Source organism: Elephantulus edwardii, unplaced genomic scaffold (genome assembly GCF_000299155.1).
Source record: "Elephantulus edwardii isolate Elephantulus edwardi_28Jun2011 unplaced genomic scaffold, EleEdw1.0 scaffold00183, whole genome shotgun sequence".
NCBI classification, from domain to species: Eukaryota; Metazoa; Chordata; class Mammalia; order Macroscelidea; family Macroscelididae; genus Elephantulus; species Elephantulus edwardii.
The window spans coordinates 2,291,992-2,310,060 of NW_006399933.1; the positions used below are offsets into that span (position 1 = coordinate 2,291,992).

Consider the following 18,069-nt stretch of genomic DNA (forward strand, 5'->3'; position numbering starts at 1 on the left):
ACAATGAATGAATGGAATCCCAAAATCTCTGTAGATGTTCATTGAAATGAAAAATAAACAACCTAAATTAATAATAAAAAAAAAGAATGAGATATCATCTCATGTAGCAGCAGTAGTATACTTTAGCAACACAGCAAACAATAACTGTTGGAAAGGGCACAGAGAAATTGGAATGTAGCTTCTTATTTCCTCAAAAAGCTAAACATCAAAATCTCATCTGATCTAACTATTTGCCTGCTAAGAATATACTCCAAGGAAATAAAGACTAAGACACAGCAGCATTACTCATAGTAGCAAGAAAATGGAAACAGCACAAGTTTCCATCAACAAATAAATAGATTGTGGCATTTTAGTACATTGACACAACAGAATACTATGCAACACTGTTGTTGTTGTTGTTGTTGTTAAGTGCCATCGAGTTATCGAGTTATTGACAACTCATAGCAACCCTATGAATGAAAGACCTGAACACTTGTATAACTTTCATCATTTCTCCAAATTCAGAGTTTCCAGAGGTAAACTGTTCTGGAAGTGGATGCCACTCCTGTTTCCAAGCTTGTTTTAAATGGGGAGTTCCACCAAACCCTGTCCACCATGAGTAACCATTCTCGCATTTGATACATCAGTGTCACAGTGTTTACCATCACAGCAACCTCGAGTTTCTCTGTACAGCAAATGGATAGACCAGTGCTATACTGCTTAGAAGAATGATCAAAAACAATGAAAACCAGGAATAACAATTTTGTAAAATACTATATATCATGAAAGAATCTTGAAAGCACTATGCTGAGTGAAATAATTCAGTCACATGAGGACAAACACGGCATAAGAATGTCAGTTTAAAGGCTAACGTATTCTTGACCCAGGTCATAGTATTTTCAGTTGCTTTATATGCATCTTAAAGTTGGACAAAAAATAAGGATGACAGAAGAATCAATGCCTTTGACTAGTAGTATTGGTAAAGATTGTTGCATATCCCATTGAATGTCAAAAGAATAAATGAGTCTGTTTTGGAGGAAGTCCAACTAAGGTGCTCCTTAAAGTCAAGGATAATGAAACTTCATCTCAAATACTTTAGGCATGTTGTCAGGGATCAGTCTGAAAAAAGACATCCAGTTGGGAGAAGTCAACTGCCAGGGAGAGAGAGGAAGAACTTTATAACGATAGATTGACATAGTGACTGTAATAATGAGTTCACCCATATCAGCTATAGTGAGGTGGGCAGGATAGAACAAGGTCCAGCTAGGTTTACAAGATCTTTGAGTAGCTGTCAACTTGATAGCACCTACCAATAACAACCACCTTGATAAGGCATATCTTACAATTAAAGAAATTGTTATAATGTATGGAAGATTTTTTAGAGGTGTTAGTTGGCCCCATATAATGGTTGTCTGCTACACTTATTTATGTTTTTATGTTGTTAGGTGCTCTTGAGTACAACTCATAGCAGCCCAATGAACAACCTATCTGAATATTGTCCTATCCCTTACCATCTTCAGAATCTCTGACACACTCAAGCCCATTGTTGCTATCATCATGTTGAGTCACCTGGCCATGCGTCTTCTTCTCTTTTGCTACCCCTCAACCTCCACAAAAATTATCTCTTTCCAAGGAATAACCTCTCCAAACAATGCTCAAAGTATGTGAGGGTAAGCTTCATCACCTTTCCCCCAAGGAGCAGTCTGGCAGCTCCTTCTCCAAAACATATCTGGGTGGGTTTGGTATTTTTTTTTGGGGGGGGTGTCTTTTTTTGGTTTTTTTGCAGTCCATGCCAAAATCATTCTTCAGCATTCTTCTTGAACACCACCATTCAAAAGCATCTATTTTTCTTCTCTCATCTATATTTATAGTCTAGTTCTCAAATGCATAGCAATTGACTGAATCAGGCACACCTTAGTCCTCTAACTGACATTATTATTCCTTAATAATTTGGAGAGGTTTCTGACTACAGATCCCAGTGCAATACATCTTCTGATCCCCTAACTGCTGGCACCAAGTGTGGTGATTGTGGAGGATCCAAGTAAGTGAAGTTGTTGATAGTCTCAATCCTTTCTCCATTTATCATGACGTTGCCACATGATGAGGAATTTTGTTTTCTTAATGTTGAGATGCAATGTATATTGAAGGCTGTGCTGTTTAACCTTAAGCAGCAAGTGCTTCAAATCTTCCTCACTCACTTTTAACAAACAAGATTGTTTATCTGCATAAAGAAGGTTATTGATAACCTTCCTCCAATCCTGATGTCACATTTTTCTTCACAATTAATCTTTAATTAATGAGCATCTACAGTACTTAGGTTACCTGTAGTCTCCATTTTTCACTCTGAGATCTATCTGCCTTATTGTTTCCAGAATTATTCTTTTAAAATAGTGTTTCATCTGTGCCATTTCTCTGTTTAACCATCTTTTCATGACTACTTAATGCTAAGAAGATAGATAATCTTTCCCAGGAGTTCATTATCATATGGGGACAGCCCCATGTAATTTTAAGCTTTCTTTTAAAATGTTCTCATTATTTTAACATGTTTTAGGAATGGGCTCTGCTGCCAACCACAAACTTGGTGGTTCAAACCTACCAGCTGTACCATAGGAGAAAGAAGAGGGAATTTGCTCCTGTATAGATTTAAGGCCTTTGAAAACTCTTTGGATAGTTCTATTCTGTTCTAGAGGGCAGCTATGAGGAAGTCAAGTAGAGTACTCTTTAGGACAAGGACAGGGAAACTTCGTCACGCATGTTATTGGCATGTTTTCAGAAGGGTTAAGTCTTTGGAAAAAGACACCATTTGGAAAGGATAGTCAGTTAAGGAAAGGAGGACCCTCAAAGAGTAGGATTAACCCAGTTACTACAACAATGGGATAGAACATACTAGAGCATGAGGATGACCCACAATTGGGCAAAGTTTTGATCTATTGTTTATGGGATCATTGCAGGCTCAAGGAAGGCTTGAGACACTTGCTGCAGAAGATCAAGAATGACAACCATCAATACAGATTACAAATCAACATCACAAAAACAAAAATCTTCACCACTGGACCAATAGGCAACACCATGATGATTTTGTTTACTGTCAAATTGGAAGCAACACATAACTGACCCTCCAGTGGGTTTTCTCTTGAAAGGAGATTGCTCATAGTGTTCCTATGGACCACATGGTGGATTTGAGGTACATGCCATTAGATTGGCAGCAAAATCCTTATCACTAAACCATGAGATTTCCTTGACATCATGGTAGATGGAAAAATATTTAAATTGTAAATTATTTGATCTAACTTGCATCTATGATCCACACTCTTGGTATCAGTAGTCAAGAGATAGGTGTCATACAGCCTTGGGATGTCCGGACCTCTCCAAAGTTCTGAAGAATAATGCTGTTAGTTGAATACCAAAATGCACCTGATCCAAGTCATGGTCTTTCTAATTACCGTATATGTATCTGAGACCTGAAAAGTGACTAAGGATAAAAGAAGAATCAATGCCTTTCATTGTGGTGTTGAAAAGTACTGAATATCTCACAGATTGCTAAGAGAAAAAAAAATACATATGGAGAAAGTGCAGCCACAGTACTTCTTGGAGACAAGGATGGCAAAGTTTCTTCTCACATATTTTTTTTATAAAAAGCACAATGACCATGTGGTGCCACCCATATCTAACATTAACCAAATTCACAAAAGAGAATTGTCCCCATCAACAACATCAACAACACAAAACCAATTTCTACAAAGTCAGACATGGGCCTTGTGTGCCTGTACTTCTTCCTACTCATCCCAACACCAAGCTTACTATTTTACTGGCACCAAAATGCATTATGAACCCATCTTACTCAGTGTCTCCCCAACCCCAAGGACAGTCCCATTCTACAACAGTGGCATCATGTAATATTTGTCCTTTTGTGACTGGGATATTTCACTCAGCATAATGTTCTCCAGAGTCAACCATTTTGAATAATATTGCATGAGTTCCTTGTTTTTTAATGCAGCATAGTATTCCATTGTGCGAATATACCACAGCTTCTCTAGCCATTCGTTTGTTGATGGGCACTTAGGTTGTTTCCAACTCCTTGCTATTGTGAACAAAGCTGCAATAAACATGGGTGTGCATATATCTGCTTGGATGTCAGCTATGGTCTCTTCAGGGTATGATAATGTATACTGCACTGAAGCAGAGGAGGGAGAGAACCGTCTAAAAGAGAGATGTAACTGGGTATTTCTGTCATCACAGGAGACTAGAGCGAGGCCTGCATGGTGGAGGGGACCTGGGGGAGGGTTTGTAAAACAATGAAAGAATCTTTTCTTTTACTTTTCCATAATTTTTTGGACTCATGTACTTATAACTTGTTAGTCAAATTTGTGTCTTCTAGGTTGCAACACCCCCATGATACATCTTGAAGGATATGTACATGTACAGCCAAGCACAATCAATAAGAGTGCATCTGAATTCCAAAATCAATCTCCATAATAATCTATGTGTTTCCTACTGCCAAAGGGGCCCTTTAGAGTAGTGAGAGAAGATCTTCACCCTGAAACCCACAGCGTCCCTTTTCAGCAGGAAGTAGCTAAGAGAATACGCCGTCCCCTTTTCCTTATGACTCAGGGTGAAGTCTCTCAGGGAGGAGTAATAGGGAATGGCAAAGGACACACTGACAAAGGAGATTAATCAGAACTGGCTTTGACAAGCACTGTGGCATTTGGACAAGAACAAACTGGGAGGAGGGCAGAGAGAATAGTGCAACAATGAATGAGTGGAAGCCCAAAATCTCTGTAAATGTTTATGAAAATTAATAAAATATAATTATAGAAAAAAAAAACCAAAAAAATCAAAATGCATTATGATAGCTCACAGACCACACAGAACCAGACTGAGGAAGTTGTATAAATCAGTTTAGTGGCAGAACATAGTCACGACAGTCTCCAAAATGTGCTTGCAGGTGCTTCAGTCTTAAGTCTTGTGGATATGTTAACTAGCCTATTTACATATCCCCACTTAATCACATGGCAAAGTCAGAAAATGGCTAGGGAAGCCATTTTGAACAATAAACCTTTAACACCTGATTTTTCTAACCTTTAACATTCATATTTTAAGAATTAGCTTTCCCCTTATGATAACTATATTTATAAAAGTATGTAAGACATCAATTTCATACCTAATGCGATACAATCTCCATTTTAGACAGCCAATTTCTAATTTGTTCGTCCCTATCAAACCAGTACACTGAGGGGACAATCATGTCCCTTTTGTCTGATGAATCTTCTGTTCTGTTTGGAAACTTTGAGTATCTGCATCCATAAGCAATGTACAGTTCAGAGTAAGCAATTAAGTTGCAGCAATCAACATTGGCTCATAGCATGGAACATCTTTTTCTTCCTCTGCTTGGGTTCTGGTCAGCCACTCATGGCTAGGTCTGAATGAGCATCAGCTGCAAACTCAAGAAACCATACTTTTTCCTGTTTTCCAGACCAACTGGTCCCTTCATTCAGCCTTAGCCCTCGCATGAAACCAAGTCAGCGAATCAAGAGTCCTCGTGACTCCTTGCTCCTCAATCAACCAACCAACCCTTTTGTGCTATCCATACATCTAGGTGTGCTAGGTCAACAGTGCTGCTAGAACATGCCCATATCAGCCTATCTCTTTGTTGCTGCTTGCCTCCTACTTCCGCTCACCAAATGTATCCAGGTGGCCACCAGAAGTGAGTATACTCATCAGCTCTCTTTACCTTGAAATTCTGAAAAGAGGCTTTGATGGGCACCAATAGAAGCCAATTCTCTTGTTATAACTTTAGAAAGTCAGAGTCAGTCTCCCTATCTCTCTCTCTCTGTCTCTCTCTCTCCCCCCTTTCTAAATGTAAATCTCAAGCACTTACTCTTGGAGAAAGTGCAGCAAGAGTGCTCCTTGAAGTTAAGGATGGTGAAGCATCTTCTCACATATTTTTGGTGTGTTGGTGGTGGTGGCAGAGTTGTGTATCATCTAATAGAAGCTGACTTATAGCTGACCCTCCAGTATGTTTTTAGAAGCAGTAAATTGCTTGGGAGGAGACTGTCCATCTTCTATAGGCATCTGATGGATTCAAATAATTTGCCTTTGGGCTGATAGTTTAATTCCTTACTAGTAGGCCACCGGAGCTCAAGCACATTGTTAGGAGAAGCTATTCCTTTGAGAAAGAAACAATATTTGAAAAGATAGAAGGTCAGCAAAAGAAAGGAAGACTCTCAGAGCTATTGTTTATAAGGTTACTAAGAGTTGTATCCAACTTGATGGTACCTAACACCAACAAAAACCATGGACACAAAGGCTAACAACAACAAAAAGCTTCTGTTAAGTAGAAACTCTAAAATAGGTAAGAATGATAAAGTATTAATCAAGCAATAGGCTTTAGTCAATTAATGGAAACATGAAAAAACATTGAAAATTAAGGATATTTCTCCAACTTGAGTAGCAATGCATACTTGTAATGTCTGAGTTATACAAACAAATATATATACTCACTTAAATATTAAAATAATCAGATACCAAATTTTTAAAATTTCAGTCTTATTCTTCATCCACTCATATTTTAGTCAACAAATTAGAGACATTAAGAGACAATTACTCATGGAAAAGGAATTAGAAGGAAAAGTGTCAAATACATTTTCAAATGTAGGCTTTCAGATAATTCTTTCCTTTATGGGTTCTTAGAAATTCCCTTTGCAGAAATTCTCTCAAAGGACTAGACTATACTTCTATTAACTGCATGAGCAAGACCAAGTTAAACTTATCAAATTATGTATTACAACTTCCTAGAGCAATCTAATTTTTTGGAAAGAAAATCATTGATAGTAACTCTATTTTGTGTAGAATAAAAAATATTCTACAAATAGATTATATCATGAGAAGAGGAGTGAGGACACAGAGACAGATATAATTAAACTAAGCTTTCAAGTCATAGGAAAGTGTGACCTTGAGTATGGTAGCTTCTCTGAGAACCTCTCTGTAATAAAAAAGTAAAGGTAGGGAGCAGTTCTAGTACTATTGACCTTACAAAGTCCTTGTTTGGCTTAAAAGGAAAGATGTATGTAAAGATCTTTTGAGGAGAGCCTCTAAGAGGTAAAATGTCAATCAGTATTGTTATCTTTATTATTAACAACACCTTGACATCTGTAATAGCCAGAACTTGATGTGACTGTCTTGTTTTTCCTGGTCTCACAAATTTTCCGCCTCTGACAAGTGTTTTCTTACCACTTTTTCCCCTATTGCTTTGTATTAACTAAAATATTTGAATTTTCCTTCTCTGATAGTTTTCTGTCTTTTACATGCTTTTAATGTAGTAGCTGAATGCTATTTAATGCAGGAACATAGCTTTCAACAATACAGGAAAATAGATCAAACTGTTCTGACTTTAATAATTTAAATATAACCATCCATATTACTTATGCTTTTTTAACTGTCAAATCACTGGTGCCTCCATGTTTCTGTTGGTTAAAGTGCCTAGGACAATACATGCTACACAGAAAAACCTATCTATCAGAGGGCATTTTTCTTAACTATTGGCTTCAAATACATTTCTAAAAATACCCAATATTAGTATGTCAATCGGCCTGACAGTGTAATCTCCTTAAAGCAATTTAATTCAGATTAAAAAGATAACCCTGGCTTATTTAGGACAAAGAGGGATCACTTTCAAATCCATCACGTTAACACTATCAATAACCACCAATGACCCATGATTAGTAGTTTTAATTAAGTTCTGTAGAAAATTGAGGGGAGGGGTGCTTCATTTAATCTTTCATAATAGTTGAAGTCCATATAATAAATATTTCATATTTTTTTGTTATCTGAACGTCTTTTTTTATTATTATTACTATTATTGGATTTATTGCCTTCTTTGCTTCAGAGCAATATCATTTGGGGAACTCTGGTTCCCAGGAGCTTTACTGCTACCCCACTTGCAGCCCTGTACAGAGGCCTGCTGTTTTAATCACGCCTCTCTCTCTCAATGTTGTTTGCGCCCTGGTACAGCCCATCTGCCTTGAATCTAGTGCTCCGCTGGGGCTGCACACATCTGCCAGCCAGACTACCTTCGTACACAATTACTCAATCCACCGTAAGGCTCTTTAATAGGAAACAAGTGTGACAACGGCAAGCCTCTTCCCCACCCCACCCCCTCCTCGCTCTTAAACCACAGAGTCAAATAGCTCTAATAGAGATGAAGCTTGATAGATCCGCCCAGGTGTAGGTGAAATGGTAGAGCCTCAGGGGAAATAGATGCTGTGCTCTCACGCTGAAGTTTAGCACTTTGTCCTGACCGGCTCCAGCAGCAGTGCAATGGGCTGCTCCTTGGACACTCACAAAGTCAACACGCTTCTTGCCGCTCACATTGATGCCTAATCCGCAGGGCAACCTTGAGCTAGGTAAGAACAGAAGAACAGCCCTTTTCACTCCAACGCATGGACAAAGGACAACAGATGCTGTAAGTGGAAATTTTCTCCTTCCTTCTTTTGCTTGGGAATTAATTACGGGTGTTTACTCTCAGGGAATCCTCTGAAGGCTGCACAGAAGTGAACTAGCAGAAAGCTCGTGTTCATAGCCCTGTGGATTTCCTCCGGTTTCTTTTTGCACAGTGCCCTGGCACTGTCACTGATGCTTAAATACTCCACGGAGTGACTTCCTCATTCAGAAGCTCTCAGAACTGAAATGTGGTGCTAATAATAATGCTAATTCAATCCTGTAGCCTCGCGCGTTAACTGTTATTTCTGGGTGAATTATCCTTTATTATTGTCAGAAACGATGGGGGCAAGTACTTTGCCATACTTCTTTGAATAGGAAAAAAAACCTTTACAATTTTTTTTATCATCACAGTGAATATTTTAATTCAACTATATTGTTACATCACTGTTCAAACATTAATGCAAGAAATTAGCTTATACTTTTTAACAAAGTCATCGCTAAGTTTTGTCTATTACTAAACAAATGATCCCAAAAACTCTAAAAGGAAGATTAGGTTGCAGCCACAATGACAATGATAATGAATTTTTAAAACAAACAAAATAAAACAAAAAGTCATTTGTCTAATAGTATTAGAAAAGTTATTCAAACCAGATGTAGGAAATCTCAACTTTGACTCTTTGGTCTTTCATGCTTGGTTTAAAGCAACTTTCACATTGCGTTTACTTTGCATTTACAACTTTGGATTCACTATTAAACTATGTTTGAACTTGAAGTTCAGATCTGATCTAAGTACAGCCCTGGTCCTTTAACCCCCTATTCTGATTTTTACTTGGCTATGGGGAATCTTTTTACTACTTCACCATATATCCTGAATTGTGTTAACAAGCTAACTGCGGTGGACTTTCAGGTGAAATGTCAGCCAACATAAAAGAATGTGTTTGCTGTTCAATGCCTGATGTCCCATGTAAGAAATAAACACCAGGGACATACCCTGACAAAAGACTCCAGTTCTGATTTTTAAATTCAAACCATTACATAATGCACAAAAATGAGTGTATCAAAAAAGAATGCAATACGAACTGTCAACGCATCATATCTATTTATGGTTATTGGAGTTTATTTTTCATTTCCTTTAGCTTAGGCTGTATTTGAAGAATTAGTTTGGAGAGCATTGTCATCTGAATGAACAATACATATAGAGTTATGTAGGCATAAAGGCATAGAGAAAAACACTGTTGCATTGTTTGGAGAATTCCCCATAGACCAATGTTTTGTTTTTGTTTTCTAACTATTATAGATGGACCTCTTTGAAAATGATGATTTAAAAGGCATGACCGTAGATCCTGATGACTCCTTTGTGTATATTCAGAAATAATTTAGCTTGGATAAAGTTGCTGCTATGAGAGGTTTAATTAATTACTGCTAGTTAAATATATTTCTTCAAAGATTGCATTTGACATTACTGATGGTGGAGTAAAAGCAGTTTAAAAGCCATTCTTCATGAAATACTTTAACCGACAATCGTTGGCATTGAATAGCGGTCAATGTCTACCCCCTACAGGGAGAGAATCTAATTTCACTACGCCTTCCCCAAGTGCATGAATACCAAGGAGTACAGTTCACACATATGAATGTTGTAACTGTGTCAATGACTCCAACAAGTGCCCCTTAATGAAAAGGTCACACCTGTGATTAATAGGAGGCTGATTTCAAAGACTGGACCTCCCATCAGTCTTGTATTTAGCTTTGATTATTCTTGATTTGCATCTCATAGTGTAATAATCAAGTGGTATTGTACTGTTCTTTTTCTAAAGCATTATAGTTTTCATATGATTTGTCATAGATTGGCTGGTGTATTCAACTCAATTAAAATATGAGATAGTGATAAGATCCTTTGGTTAAATTTCAGGTAATTTTTAAAGATGAAAAGAAATTTAAGAATCTATATGGGGGTGAAGGTGAAGTGACAGAGGAAAGAATGATATTTAATCTAAATGTGTGTGTCTTGCTTACGTGTTTGCGTTGTTGTTCTTGTTAATAGGTAACTCAGGTAAATGATGATCCTCACCAATATTGAAATTCCTTGAAAAACAACTTCAAAGAAGCAATTTAGTAATTTAAAATTTTAATGGTAATTTTATTAGGATCTTTCCAATTGTAATTTATACTGAAAGAAACATGGTTAAGTCAAACTTATTTTAAATGTGCTCTTTACCTGAAATTCTATTTTGATAATAGATATAAAAGGAGCTTTCATGGCCTAGTCCACAGGACATTGTGCTAATAACCCCAAAGCTGCTCCTCCCTTGTGGTTCAAATCCACCAGGAGAAACAAGAGCAGTCAGTATTTGCAGCCTAATGAAGACTCAGCTATGAGGTGGTTCTGATTCATGGCAGAGTTTGACTTAATAGATAACCAAGTTATAACCTAGTCAGTTTGGAGACTATATTGATGTTTTGTGTTTTCATTCGCATATGTGTTTTATAAATGTTTTCAAATAAGATTACAATATAAGTAATTATTCACAGTGCACACACAAACTCAGAGATATAACTAAAAATATCCCTATATCTGGAGAAATAATATTTCAAAATTATATAATGTAGTAACTTATTCTAAGGTATTGTTGTTGTTGTTATGTGCTGTCAAGTTGCTTGTGACTCATAGTGACCCTATTTACAATAGCCCTGAAACTATTCTGTGTCAGTCTTACTGTCTCTGACACAACCACTCCCAAAACTCCAGTCACTGAATTAATCCATCTCATTGAGGGTCTTCCTCTCTTACACTGTCTCACCCCTCTCCCAAGCATGATGTCCTTCTCCACAGACTGGTTCTTCCTTGCAACATGCCCCAAATATTTCAGACGAAGCCTCGGAATCCTTGCCACTAAAGAACAGCCTATTTTCACCCTCCCCAGGATGAACCTGTTTGTTCTCCTGACAGTAAATACTCTTCTCCAGCACCCCAGGTCAAAGGCTTCAATTCTTTCTATCAGCACTAGTCATTGTGTAGCTTTCTGACGCATAGCAAGTAGCTGTGAAGACTATGGCCTGGATCAGGCGCACCTTGGCCTCCAAACTGATGCCATTGCTCTTCAGTACTCTGGCGAGGTCTCTGACTACAGACTTTCCCAATGCAATTCATCTTTTCATTTCCTGGCTCTAGTACCAAGAGCGTTGACTGTGGAGCCAAATAAACTAATGCTGTTAACAACCTCAATCTCTTCAGCACACTTTTCAAATATATATTCTTAAAACTAAATGAATACTTTAAGGATTAAATCACAATATAATAACTTATAATGGAGAAACTATAATCACAAAGCTTTGTATCTGCCAGCTGCCACTGATATCCGTTCTCAGAATTAGGATGGGGGTGAATAGCAAGAGCTTTGTTTATGCGCCAGAATATAAAAGACAGGGGCATGAACTTTCCAAAACTCCCAGTTGATTTAGAGGACAAGGGGAAATTTTTCTAATGAAAAGACATGATTGTAGGTAATAGTTGCAGCCCAGATTGTCTAGGCAGTGGTTGCATCTTGATTATACTATTGTTATGTGCCAAGAATCAGAAATGACTCATATCTTACTTTCAAGAGGGTTTTCAAAGGTTGTAAATGGCATGGAAAGAGATTGCCCATTTTTCTGCTGCAGGTGGTGGATTCAAACTGCATTCCTTTGGGCTAGCAGTATTATTCTTTAGTTCTAGGCCACCATGGTAGTTCTGTGGCTTCATGGCAAGAAGCTATGCTGTAATCCCAGAGGCACGTGGTTCAAATCCATCAGATGCTCCATGGGAGAAGCATGAACAATCTCTTCCTTTGTGGTTTACTGCCTCTGAAAACACCCTGAAAGGTCAGCTGTGGGTCAGTTCCAACACTGCAGGCACTCAGAAACAGGCCGTCATAATTTATGGTCATCCAAGGATAGTTGTCTCACTTTTTGAGTTATGAGGGGGTCTTCATTTTTCTGTATCAGGGTAATTTATATTTATTTTATTACTCAAACCTGACAGAGAAGTCAACTTCCAAATATAAACCAGGAAAGCAAGCAAGGAAAGACTTTGGTTTGGAATGTAACAAAAATGAACAAAAAAGAAAAAAAAAATCCCAATCTATTAACCTTTCATTTCTATACTCAGTGGCTACAGAACTTTATTATGTATCATCATGAAATCCTGGGTGGAAATAAGTACAGTCCAACTTAGAATGCCAGCAAGGCACAAGAGAAGCTATGCATGGCTGAGTATAATGGACACAGTAATTCTTAGATGTCCTCCCACATTATCAATGCCTTATCAGCTGCACTTCCAGGTTCTCTTCCTTTCAGAGCCCTGGGTTTGCTCTGATTAGAAGCCAATTAATTCCAAATAGAATGCTAATGAATAATAATAATTAAGTACTCATAAGGTACAAAACATTGACCTAAGCACTTCATGCTCATGACTTATTTAATCATTATATCATCCATCTGTTATATCCCAAGATAAGATATACATGTACACATATACATATATATGTACACGCACATACATGGGAATATATATATACTCTGATGGCACAGTTTGTAGAGAACTATGCAGCTAAACCAAAGATAGTGCCTCTCTGGAGGTTTGAATCAATCCTTCAGTTGCTCTTGAGAAAAAATGACAGTCTCTTCTCGTGTGATTTACAGGCTCAGAAAAAAATCAAACCTGAAGTTCAGCTCTGAGTCACTTCTGACGTTATAGCAATGACTTGAGTTATACAGCAATGAAGTAGGAATTATTGTTCTTATAGAAATGTGCAGAGTGGTTTGGAGACATGTCCAGTCCTGAAAAGACAACTAGTACATAGTAGAATCTGAATTCAGATTAACTTTGCCTGAGGCCAGAAACCTCTTACTTTCACTGGAGTACCTGCCTTCCTACCAGATGACCTCATTACAGCCTAAAGTTTACTTTTTCTCTGACCATCCATCTGACCAGGATGGCTTGAATTTCTGAAAATTAATTAATAGAATTCCTGGCCTTAAAGATCTAATCAAATAAAGTATAATAGTGGAAAGCTAACCAGTGAGTATGTCCATTCTTCATGCTACATTCATCACCAGTGCTTATAGACTCTACTATATTACAGAGGCTTTCTAGCTACATTTCAAATAAGTTTGGAAAAGCTGGTCTTTTCAATTTAGAAAATGGAAAAGTACTATACTTCTATTGGTATAAAAGTTGGCTTTCTGGGGGTTTTCCAACTATCCACTACCTACAGTGACAGAGATGACCCCAATCAATGTCCTCAACGAGAGTGATCTGAATACATCAGGTCTGCAAGGTCATGAAAAGAAGTCAGCTATCAGTTAATTATCTCTTTTAACTCTTTAGTGAATTCCAGATCTTTATTATTCAGTGAGAACACTAGATTTTTTTTTAAACATGGAGCACTAGTTTAATTTTTTTCTTTACATGTGAATATTTTTGTTAGACATAGCCTGCAATTTACCTGTTTTAAATATTTCATTTCAAATTCAGAATCTCCTAGGATCCTAATTTGTGTTTTCTTTTTCTTCTTGAAACACTTTCCTCCCAAGATAGATATTAATCAATATAAGAATGCTTACAATGGAGAAACTGAAAATAAAATACTTATTTTAAAAAATCATTGCATTTCATGACATATTTTTTACATACATTATATGTGTGTGTGCTTTATCTCCCAGATAAATATAGACTAATTTTTAAGTGGCATATAATTATTAGAGCCTATATTATAACTTTTTATTAAAGTTTTTATAATATAAGCATAATTTAGATTTACATAAATCATATTATGTGAGCAGAAATAACTTGAAAATTTTAAGCAGCTTCAAAATTCCCTTTTCCTAAAAAGGGATATAAAATAATGCTTCTTTAATTCTCCTAGTTTCTTTATTATTTAATTTTAGTTACGAACATATCAACTACATTGGTACAAAAGATAGAAAATAATTTTAGAAATATTAAACTTTTTTTAAAACTAATCTCAAGACTTTGGTCGAATTGATCTGTGATGACAGGATCTGAAAGCTCTAAATACCCTGACAATTGATGATTACTTAAAAAGCACCGGTCAAAGCCTTCCTCCATCGCCATCATTACTCAAAGAGATCAACAGGCTACCTCCTTGAAGTTAATCTTACCCTCATAAATTCTTTATGAATTATCTAGGAACCACCTTATTTTCATTTGTATGCTTGTCTAAAGTAGAAGAGTCTTTTTCTTGCTCCCTCCTCCTCCCTTTACCTGATGATGTGTTTCCAAGCCTCAATTGAAGGACCTCATTTCAAAGACCACAGCTCAGAGTTCATTCTCATGCTTTACTCACAATGAAATGTTTAGAAGAGTGAGTTTCAACTGTCAGCCACCTATAAGTTATTGCAACACAGCTTCTTGCCAGTAGGTCACCAGAACTCCCTATTAGATAGATAAATATTGTTGATTGCCTTCGAGTTGAGCACAACTCATAGAGACCCTATGAACAAAAGGCCTGAAGCCCCTCGACAATTCTGACATTTATCAACGTTAATAGAGTTTCCAGAGGCATGCTATGTAGGAAATGGATGTCATTCCTGCTTCCAAACCTGTCATAGTATGTTGTTGTTATGTGCTATTGATTTGCCTGCAATGCATAGCGACCCTATGTACAGCAGTTCTGAACCCTTCCCTGTCCTGAGCCAGTCTCACTAATTCCAACACACCAACCCGCATTGCCCCAGTCACCGTATCAATCCATCTCATCCGGGGTCTCCCTCTCCTGCACTGTGCGTCCAATGGAATGGGGGTGGAGGGATCTCTGAACTTAAAACATTTGCTTTCTGAGTAAAATATCTCAGTTACAGAAAGACAAATACTGCATAGTGCCACTGTTGTAGAATGGGACTGACATCAGGGTTGGGGTAAGACTGAGAAAAACTGGATAGATTATGCATACTGAATTTAAACAGATGAGGGAGAGAACAGTTTAAAAGCGATATATGATAAGCTATTATGATTATCACAGGAATCCAGAATTAAGGTTGTATAGTGGAATGCATTCGGGGTGGGGTGGGGCGGGGGCTGGGGGACTGTATACCAATGCAGAAGTTTATCTTTTGCTTTTCAAAGAGAGAACTGAACTGGGGGAGGGGGTAGAGAAAAAAGTGCAATAATAAATGAATGGAAATCCAAAATCTCTGTAAATGTTCATTAAAATTAATAAACTAAAATTTTAAAAAAGAATGTCAACTTTTAATCACTGGGTTTTCTCTGATGCTGTGTTTTTATTAATATAAAACCTTAAACAATGGATAGCAATAGTATCAAACAGAAGTTTGTTCAGTAGAATAGAAAAATTATTAGAGCATATTAGAGCAATAACATTAATAGTACTATGACTGTTTTGTTGCTTTCCCCCCCCCCCCAACTGGTTTGGCACAGGAGACTTTTGTTTATTTACTTTTTTTTATTGTAGAGGAATGTTTATTATTTTTTGTTATGGTTTGTAAGTCAGAATAAATTGAGTGATATATTGCCCACCTGGCTTGGTCCCCCCACCCCAGAAGCTATTAAACAATCAAGCTCACATGACCACCATAGCCACATCTGACACCAGCTTACTCAGACAGAGAGAGATGAAAAAGAACCCACGGCTTGCCAGCTGAGTCGAGCAGCTCAGGTACAAGGAGCTGAGTCAATATCCGGCAGGTGCAGGAGCTGCCCCAGCTTAAAAGCATGCTGCCTATAAGAAACAATATCTTTTGTGAAAACGTGGCTGCAAGGGTTCCTGCAAAGGACTTATCTTGTAAAAATAGTTACCATACTTAGGGAAATCCTTTACTATCAGATATTTATCATTCTCCTAGTCTAGATTCAATGTAGCAGTGAAGAGTCATTTTTTACTGTAGACATAGTTTCCCAATGAAATAGTTAACATACTCATCTGTGGCTTGTAACTGTTGCAAATAATGCTGTAATAATACCATTCTGAATGTCCACACATGAAGTAGGCCTAACAGGGACAGAGGGATAAGTATGGCAGAAGCTCGGATTTTACAGAAGGAGATGGTGTAATGTACAGCTAAGACATTGGAAATTGCTTCACTTTTGATCCTTAGTGTTTAAAGATGGACTTCAGCTACGAATTTCAGAGTTGCTGTTGTTGTTGTTAGGTGCCATCAAGTTACTTGTGACTCATAACTATCCTACCACAGCTCTGAACTCTGCTATATCCTGAGCCAACCTGATTATCTCTGACACACGTACCCGCGTTAACCTAGTCACTGAGCTAATCCATCTCTCATTAAGGGTCTTCCTCTCTTATGCTGTCCCTCCACTCGCTCAAATATGACGTTCCTCTCCAAGGACTGGCCCCTCCTTGTAATATGCCCCAAATATGTCAGAATGGATCTTCAGAAGCCTTGTGTCTAAGGAGCAGCCTGGTTTCCCCCTCTCCAGAACAAACCTATTTGTTCTCCTAGCATTCTGATATATTCAATACTCTTCTCCAGCACCACAACTGAAAGACATCAATTCTCCTTCTATCATATCTAATCATTGTCCAGCTTTTTAATGCATAGTAATTGTGAAGACTATGGCCTGGATCATGTGCACTTTAGTCTCTAAACTGCTCTTCAGTACTCTGGAGAGTACTCTGACAGAAGACTAAACCAATGCAAGTTGTCTCTTGATTTTCTGGCTGCTGGTACCAAGAATTTTGATTGTGGAGCTAAGCAAACTGAAGCTGTTAACAATCTCAGTCTCTTCACCATCTATCATGATGCTGCAAATCGGCCAAGTGGTGAGAATCTTTGTTTTCTTGATAGTGAGCTTCAATCCATATTTAAATCTGCAATCCTTGATATTCTGCAGCAAATGCCTCAGGACCTCTTCCAGTGCTAATTATTTGGCTTATAAAGTATCACTTAAGACTCAAAATAGTGATATTATTATATTCTAAATTTAACTAAATAAACACTGGGAGAATATATATCGTTCTAATTGATTTAGTAATCTACTATTTAAAACTAGCTGTAAACTACAGAGTAATTATAAAATGATACTCATTTATTTGTAGTTGTTATTGTTACATGCCATCAAAACACCTGAGACTCACAGTGATGCTATATATAATAGCTCTGAACTCTGATCTATCCTGAGCTAGTTCCACTATCTCTGATACACTTACCCTCATTACCTCAGTTACTATGTCAATCCATCTCATCTGGGTTTTTCTTCTCCTGCATTGTCCCTCCACCCTTATAAACTTGATGTCCTTTACATGGGACTGGTCCCTCCTGGTCACATGCCCAAAATACGTAAGATGTAGCTTCAAAATCCTTGCCTCTAATGACCAGCTTGGTTTCCCCCTCTCAAAATAAACCTGCTTATTCTCTAAGAAGTCCATGGTAAACTCAGTACCCTTATCCAGCACTGTAACTCAAAGGCATCAATTCCTCTGTCATATTTGATCATTGTCCAGTTCTCTAATTCATAGCATGTAATTGCAAAAACCATGGCCTGAATCAGGTGAACCTTAGTCTTTAGACCAACACTGCTGCTTTTTAGCACTTTTGAGAGGTCCCTGACAGCAGTTTTCCCCAGAGCAATTCATCGTTTGATTTCCAGTTGGCCCAGTGGTGAGAATCTTTGTCTTT

General features: G+C 37.6%; 1 pseudogene; it reads right to left on the reverse strand.

The window, feature by feature from the left end:
- The window catches only part of LOC102871681, a 37,766-nt pseudogene extending 23,236 nt beyond the window's left edge, over positions 1 to 14,530 (reverse strand).
- Between the last annotated feature and the right edge of the window lie 3,539 nt (positions 14,531 to 18,069).